Genomic DNA, 8,219 nt, shown 5'->3' on the forward strand with positions numbered 1-8,219 from the left:
AGGTGGAAGAGAGGCTGAAGAGGTTGGAAGAGAGGCTGAAAAGGTTGGAAGAGAGGCTGAAGAGGTTGGAAGAGAGGCTGAAGAGGTTGGAAGAGAGGCTGAAGAGGTTGGAAGAGAGGCTGAAGAGGTTGGAAGAGAGGCTGAAGAGGTTGGGAGAGAGGCTGAAGAGGTTGGGAGAGAGAGTCTGAAGAGGTTGGGAGAGAAGCTGACGAGGTTGAGAGAGAGAGGCTAAAGAGTTTGGGGAGAGGCTGAAGAGGTTGGGAGACAGGTTGACGAGGTTGGGAGAGAAAGGCTGACGAGGTTGGGAGAGAAAGGCTGACGAGGTTGGGAGAGAGAGGCTGAGGAGGTTGGGAGACAGGCTGACGAGGTTGGGAGACAGGCTGACGAGGTTGGGAGACAGGCTGACGAGGTTGGGAGAGAAAGGCTGAAGAGGATGAGAGAGAAGCTGAAGAGGTTAGAAGAGAGGCTGAAGAGGTTGGGAGAGAGGCTGAAGGAGTTGGGAGAGAGGCTGAAAAGGTTGAGAAGCTGAAGAGGTTGGGAGAGAGGCTGAAGGGACTGAGGGAGAGGCTGAAGAGGTTGAGAGAGAGGCTGAAGAGGTTGAGAGAGAGGCTGAAGAGGTTGAGAGAGAGGCTGAAGAGGTTGAGAGAGAGGCTGAAGAGGTTGAGAGAGAGGCTGAAGAGGTTGAGAGAGAGGCTGAAGAGGTTGAGAGAGAGGCTGAAGAGGTTGTGAGAGAGGCTGAAGAGGTTGGGAGAGAGAGCCTGAAGAGCAAAATCAACGTCTAATGCTGAAGCCCAGATCATCCCACATCCGCTACTTCACTCAAAGACTAAAAATTCCCTTTGCCTCGAGATTTTCATTAAGATAATCATCATTGGAAATTTCGATCTCTTTTTTGATCCACCACTTAAATTCCAGACCTTTATCTGAGATTTCTCTAAAATTAGGCGACCAAATTTTTCATCAAATGTCGAGATTTTGACTTCGCTCTGATTTTCGGTTAACAACGGAACTGGAAACTAACTTTCATGGCCTCCAGCATCCACGAAGACTTCCTACTGACAGCGAAATCATGAACGTGCTCGATTAAAGGGTAAATAAAAAGTAAATGATAACAATGATGGTGATAATAATAATGATAATTATAATAATAATGATAATAATAATGATGATAATATTAATAAATAACAATAATGATAATAACAATAATAATACTAATGATAATAATTATAATAAGTAAAAATATACATAGTAAAAAATGAAATTAAACAAGATAAAAATAAACATAATATACATACATATATATATATATATATATATATATATATATATATATATATCATGCTGATGAGGTGCCAGTCGACACCTGATGATCTCTACCTAAGCAATTAATCTTTAGACTGAAAACACTGAGGCCAAGTCGAAACACGGATGCTCTAGTCCAACCATGGATACATACATCCAACCATGGATACCCAAGTCCAACCATGGATACCTAAGTCTAACCGCGGGTGCCCAAGACCAACTATGCGTACCCAAGTTCAACTATGCGTACCCAAGTCCAACCACGGGCGCCCAAGTCCAACCACGGGAGCCCAAGTCCAACCACGGGCGCCCAAGTCCAACCACGGGAGCCCAAGTCCAACCACGGGCGCCTAAGTCCAACTACCGATACCGAAGTTTAACGACAAAGACAGTGACCTAACCACAGGGGCTCAATTCCCAGGATCGGCCCCACGTCCAACCAAAGGTGCCCTGGCCTCCCGCAGACGGACCCTTTCTCCTTCACAACGAGGCCCTGTCTCTCTCCATCACTGTCCTCCCCCTCTGGCCAACATTAAACCAGTGGGACCAATTTATGACATTCTGACTCTCGTAAACCTGGCTACCTACTGTCCACACCAGAGGACCTCACCCCCTCCCCAAGGAGATCCTTCTTCCCCATACATACCGAAGGAGCTCCTTCCGCCCTCCCATACACACCCAAGGACCTCTCCTTCCAACGCACAGTCAAGGAGCTCCTCCTCATCCCCGAAACACACCCAAGGGGTTCCTGGGTACACAATGGCCTTCCTCGGTAATCGAAGGTCTTGATCTCAACACCCAATGGTTGACCTACCTTGGCCTCACCCTGGGATCCCTCGGCCTCGCCCTAGGATCCCTCGGGATCACCCTAGTCTCCCTCGACCTCACCCTAGGCTCCTTCGACCTCACCCTGAGCTCCCTCGGCCTCATAATGTCTTCCCTCGGCCTCGCCCCAGGATCCCTCGGGATCACCCTAGGCTCCCTAGGCCTCACCCTAGGTTCCCTCGACCTCACCCTGAGCTCCCTCGACCTCATCCTGAGCTCCCTAGGCCTCACCCTGTATTTTCTCGATTTCACCCTGTCCTCCCTCTGCCTCTCCCCGTCTTACCTCGACCTCATCCTGTCCTCCCACGGTTTCACTCTGGGCTATTTCGGCCTCACCCTCACCCTGCTCTCTCTTGACCTCACCCTAGGCTCTTTCGGCCTCACCCTGTCCTCACCCTGAGCTCCCTAGGCTTCACCCTGGTCTCCCTTCGCCTCATCCTGCACCCCCTTCAACTTCACCATGGGCTCCCTTTGCCTCACCATGTCTTCCCTCAGCCTCACCCTGGGCTACCTCTGACTCACCTTGAGCTCCCTCGGCCTCACCCTGAGCTAGCTCTGACTCACCCTGAGCTCCCTCGACCTCACCCTAGGCTCCCTCGGCCTCACCCTGAGTTAACTCTGACTCACCCTGAGCTCCCTCGGTCTCACCCTGAGCTCCCTCGACCTCACCCTATCCTCCCTCGGCCTCACCTGGGCTCCCTTTGCCTCACCCTGTCTTCCCTCAGCCTCACTCTGACTCACCCTGAGCTCCCTCGACCTCTCCCTAGGCTCCCTCAGCCTCACCCTAGGACCCCCTCCCCCTTCAACTTCCAATGGGATGGGGTCTGTCCCCATTATGTTTCGTCGGGGATCAACCCGGAGATCAAAGCCTCACTCGTCCGGACGTCCTCTTCGGCATCGGTTTTGCCTTATCAAGCGTGGCTGTGGTTACGACCCGATGACCCAGTGCCACAAAAAAAATGTATATATAAATAGATAAATGAATAAATGAAATGATAAACGAGTAAATAGATATCAGTGAATAAACGAATAAATATTAGCAAATGAATTATCAAAATGAAGATGAAAAGATAAAGCAATTAAAAAAACATCAAAATCGAAATCGAAATAAAGAACAAGAAAATAGATATCAATAAATAAAATAACGAAAATAAAAATGAAAAATAAGTGAAAAATAAATTAATTAATAATGATAAATATATAAATAAACATGTAAATAAACAAGTGAAAAATTTATAAAAATCAATTGATTATTCCAAAGGGGAATATTCTCCTATACAACAGATGGGCAACCCAACATTGGATTCCTGAAATAATCCACAGACAAAAATCATTCATGTAAACGTGTCCTACTGTCTTCAGGTGATTTTATTCACCTGAGGGAAATTACAGGCGATGAAAGATTAGAAGGCATCTTAAAAAATAAAAATAAATAAATAAAAATAAACAAATAAATAATAACCTCATTTGTGAGGTAGACGTGTGATCGGATGGGTAAAGAGTTGATGTAGGCTTTGGCTAGGCTACCCCCTTTGTAAGGAGAAAAAGAGCCTTTTGGTGTTTGTATGTAATAAAGAAAAGTCCAATGTAATAAAGCTATTGTTTATTGCATATTAGTATTAATGATATATACAAAAATGTGGAATCGGGATTTTTTTTTTTTTTGTAGAAATAAAAATAATTTGGAGTCACTGTTCTAACTTCAGCATTCAAGACTGGAATGATGATATATATATATATATAATGTATGTATATACACACAGACACGTATGAAGGACCCACATTGGGAATTAAAAAGGAAATTAAGAAAGTTAAACTTGTACGTTTCGGCTAATAGCTATAGTCCTTTTCAGGAAAGAGCTAGATAAAGAGTTGTTTGAGACTCAAATGATATTAAGATGAAAGAGGGGTGCGAGGTCACCCCTCTTCCTTCTGACCCCTCCCTGAGTGACGGAACGTTACCCGTCATCCATCCATGTTCCTGCTCTTTCATCTTAATAGCACTTAAATCTCAAACAACTCTTGTATCTTGTACTTTCCTGAAGAGGGCTATAGCTATTAGACGAAATTAATAGTTTAACTTTCTTCTTAGCTCTTTATTAATTCCTACTGTGAGTTCTTCAAATGTTTCACAAACGTGCTACATTTTGTCCCAGTGATATACATATATATATATAGATATAGATATATATGTATATACACGAAAGATAGAAACGCTGGAAATTGCTGACAAAATATTTCTAATCTCCGTACATATCATTGCTAAGATTTACAGAATATTCTATTGTTCCCCGAATTTTGGAATTCATATTTGATATATATTCATTCATTAACCTTATTTATCTAGTTATCTATTCATTAAGCTCAGGGGGGGAACTCCGGTCACAAATGGGTTAGAGTCGTTTCGATTAACCTGCTTATGACCATTTTTCATTCTACAAAATTTAATTTACCTGATCCATGATGATCTAAATTAGCTGGGGCTGGTGGAGATGGATATTGCCTTTTTATTATTATTATCTTATTTTTTTTTTTTTTTTTTTTTTTTTTTTTTGCAAACTATACTTCCGGCAGTTCCCAAGACTGGAATCTAAGTTTCCTTATCCTAACCCTAACCCCTTCCATAACTCGAACACACAGTTGGCAAATAGTTTCTATTTCTAGGTTGAACCCTGAAACTTATGACCACTGTTTCCCGTCTGGTCACTACTTGTGAAAACATTCTCGTATCTAAATTTATCAAGCGCCCTTTACACTCCCCCCCCTTCAAACCTACGATAGCCAGAATAGATATTTTCACCAAGAACGGGCAATTCCATTCAGTCACAGAGATCCCCGTCTTGAAGACTTCCCAATCGATTGCAACGTGGCTCAGCCAGAGACCCACCCCTCAGCTTCGTCGGGTCTTTGCTGCTGTGAGACCTAATGCACCACGCAACGGTGTTGCAGGGTTCGACCTGAGACTCTGGCACCAGCGTGCCAAGTCTCAATTTCAAAGTGTGCCAAGTCTCAATTTCAAAGTGTGCCAAGTCTCAACCTCAAAGTGTGCCAAGTTTCAATCTCAATGTGTGCCAAGTTTCAATCTCAAAGTGTGCCAAGTCTCAACCTCAAAATGTGTCAAGTCTCAACCTCAAAGTGTGTCAAGTCTCAACCTCAAAGTATGCCAAATCTCAACCTCAGAGTATGTCAAGTCTCAACCTCAAAGTGTGCCAAGTCTTAACCTCAAAGTGTGCCAAGTCTCAACCTCAAGTTGTGCCAAGTCTCAACCTCAAATTGTGCCAAGTCTCAACCTCAAATTGTGCCAAGTCTCAACCTCAAAATGTGCCAAGCCTCAACCTCAAAGTGTGCCAAGCCCAAACCTCAGAGTATACCAAATATCAACCTCAAAGTGTGTCAAATATCAACCTCAAAGTGTGCCAAGTCTTAACCTCAAAGTGTGCCAAGTCTCAACCTCAAAGTGTGCCAAGTCTCAACCTCAAAATGTACCAAGTCTCAACTTCAAAGGGTGTCAAATCTCAACCTCAAAGTGTGTCAAGTCTCAACCCCAAGTTGCCAAGTCTCAAACACTAGACGCCAAGCCTCAATCTCAAATCCCTAAAGTCTCAATCTCATGGTGCAAAGTCTCAATACCAAGGTGCCAAGTCTCAACCTCAAGGTGCCAAGGCTCAACTTTAAGGCACCAAGTCTCAACCACAAGGCGCCAAGTCTCAACCTCAAGGCGCCAAGTCTCAACTTCAAGGAGCCAATTCTCAAACTCAAGGAGTCAAGTCTCAAACTCAAGGAGCCAAATATTAACCTAAAAATGTGTCAAGTCTTAACCTCAAAGTGTATCAAGTCTCAGCCTCAAAGTGTGTCAAGTCTCAACCTCAAAGTGTGTCAAGTCTCAACCTCAGAGCGTGTCAAGTCTCAGCCTCAGAGCGCGTCAAGTCTCAGTCTCAAAGTGTGTCAAGTCTCAATCTCAAGGTTTGTCTAGTCTCAACCTCAAGACGACAAGTTTCATCCTCAAAGTATGTCAATTCTCAAATTCAAGGCGCCAGGTCTCAGCCTCAAGGCGCCAAGTCTCAACCTCAAGGCGCCAGGTCTCAAACTCAAGGCGCCAGGTCTCAAACTCAAAACGCCAATTATCAATCTCAAGGCGCCAAGTCTCAACCTAAAGGCGCCAAGTCTCAACCTAAAGGCGCCAAGTCTCAACCTAAAGGCTCCAAGTCTTATCAAATTTTCAGCAAAGGGAAGTCTTTGACCAGACGCAGCTCTAAACTTCAGTCCCAAACTTCGAACATAAAACTTATATACCTGTAGTTCGAGCAAGGTGATAGTGTAATAACACTGTGGAACAAGTGGAAGAGCACGGTGTTACACATGCAGGGACAGAGTCCTATGTGGATGAACATGGACCCAAGTGGAGGAGCATGGTCCTAAGTGGAAGGAAATTATCTTAGTAGAGCTGCATGGTCCTAAGTGGATGAACATGGTCCTAAGTGGAGGAGCATGGTCCTAAGTGGATTAACAAAGTCCAAAGTGGATGAACATGGTCATAGGTGGATGAATATGGTCCTAAGTGGAGGAACATGATCCTAAGTGAATGAATATGATCCAATGTGGATGAACCTGGCCCTAAGTGGAGGAGCATGGTCCAAGTGGAGGAGCATGGTCCAAATTGGAGGACTATGCTCCAAAGTGGAAGATCATGGTCCTAAGAAGAATACTGGTACGAGTCTCAGACAGTATACTACAAAAGCACGAACACACACATGCTAGTGCATGTCCAAGAAGATACTAATAGATGTTGAAGAAGATGGTTCAAAGACACGTTCATGCAAATGCAGGAAGAGAAAATGTAATCAGCAGTGCGATGGTCTTTCTTGCCGAGAGTAATGACAAGCAACTCAATTAAAAGTGTCCGCGCCTCTCCTTCTAGAATCCCTTTCTTTCAGTTCCAAATGCACCAGACTCCAATGACAACACAAGCGCAAGAACGCAGGGATGTCAAAACAGAAAATTATTTTCGTTACCAGAAATCACTTTCTCTTGAATCATCAAGTCTTCGTCCCAAAATAGCTTCAGCTCCCGTCCGTAGTATTTCTTTTTGTCCAAACGAGTTCTCTTGACAACTGTAATCAAGCGGACATCATTCTTTCACTACACACATCTTATATCAAACTGTGTTAACTTTCTTCTGCAAGTGATTAAAAACTTCCAGCGAATTTTCCTTCAAATCCTTTTGTAAAAAGATAAATAAATCACCAACAAACCACTTCTCTCAGTCACTCTCCTTCGCCACAAAAATTCCTTAAACGATGAAACAAAACTTGTCAAAACAATCCACGTTTTACATTTTCCATTTAACGATACACTGATCATAGGAAAACACGACAATGACACCCCCCCACATCACCCCCATCACACTTCCCTAATTCACACCATCAGTACTCAAACTTCAACCTCCAAATCTCTCACAAAACTTTAACCAGGGTCTGTTATAACTTAAACCACATTCTTTAACCGCCACGAAGACCGGTCACCGTGCCTGACCGGCTTCCTTAAAGACCGAGAACGCTAACTATTACTTAAAAAAAAATTAAAACCGTTAAAAACCGTTACTTTAAAATCGAACGGCAAAGACGTCTGATAACGCAAGGCACCGTCAGCGAGACGGCACTGTCTGGCACTCTCGACCTTCACACAACCATGTGCGTTGCCGGACTGATCAGCTGGTGCCACTCCGGGGCAGGCCGGGAGGGTGAGGGGGACGGGAAGGGGATGGGGAGTGGATGGGAGCGCGGGTGGGGGGAAACCAAGAGATGAAAGGAGAAAGGAAACAAAGACCTAAAAAGGAAATCTATCTACTTACATATCTATATCTATATATATATATATATATATATACATATACACATACACATATATATACATACATTTATATAGTATATATATATATACATATACGCACATATATATATATATATATATATATATATATATATACATACATATACACACATTATATATATTATATATATATATACTTGCGACGAAGGTCGAGGGGATGGCGGTTTGAATCCTGCCACCGGCGAAGCTGAACCAGGGGCATG

At 43.8% G+C, this 8,219-nt stretch overlaps 1 protein-coding gene across 1 annotated transcript in view; it reads right to left on the bottom strand.

Moving 5' to 3' along the window:
• The window catches only part of LOC143029621 (uncharacterized), a 181,124-nt gene extending 173,298 nt beyond the window's left edge, over positions 1-7,826 (bottom strand). Inside the window, exon 1 of the mRNA XM_076192369.1 lies at positions 7,729-7,826. The gene's annotated coding sequence lies outside the window, so the exon portion shown is untranslated. The remainder of the gene's footprint in view (positions 1-7,728) is intronic.
• Between the last annotated feature and the right edge of the window lie 393 nt (positions 7,827-8,219).

Source organism: Oratosquilla oratoria, chromosome 11 (assembly GCF_046742065.1).
Source record: "Oratosquilla oratoria isolate Oo_2021 chromosome 11, ASM4674206v1, whole genome shotgun sequence".
NCBI lineage: Eukaryota > Metazoa > Arthropoda > Malacostraca > Stomatopoda > Squillidae > Oratosquilla > Oratosquilla oratoria.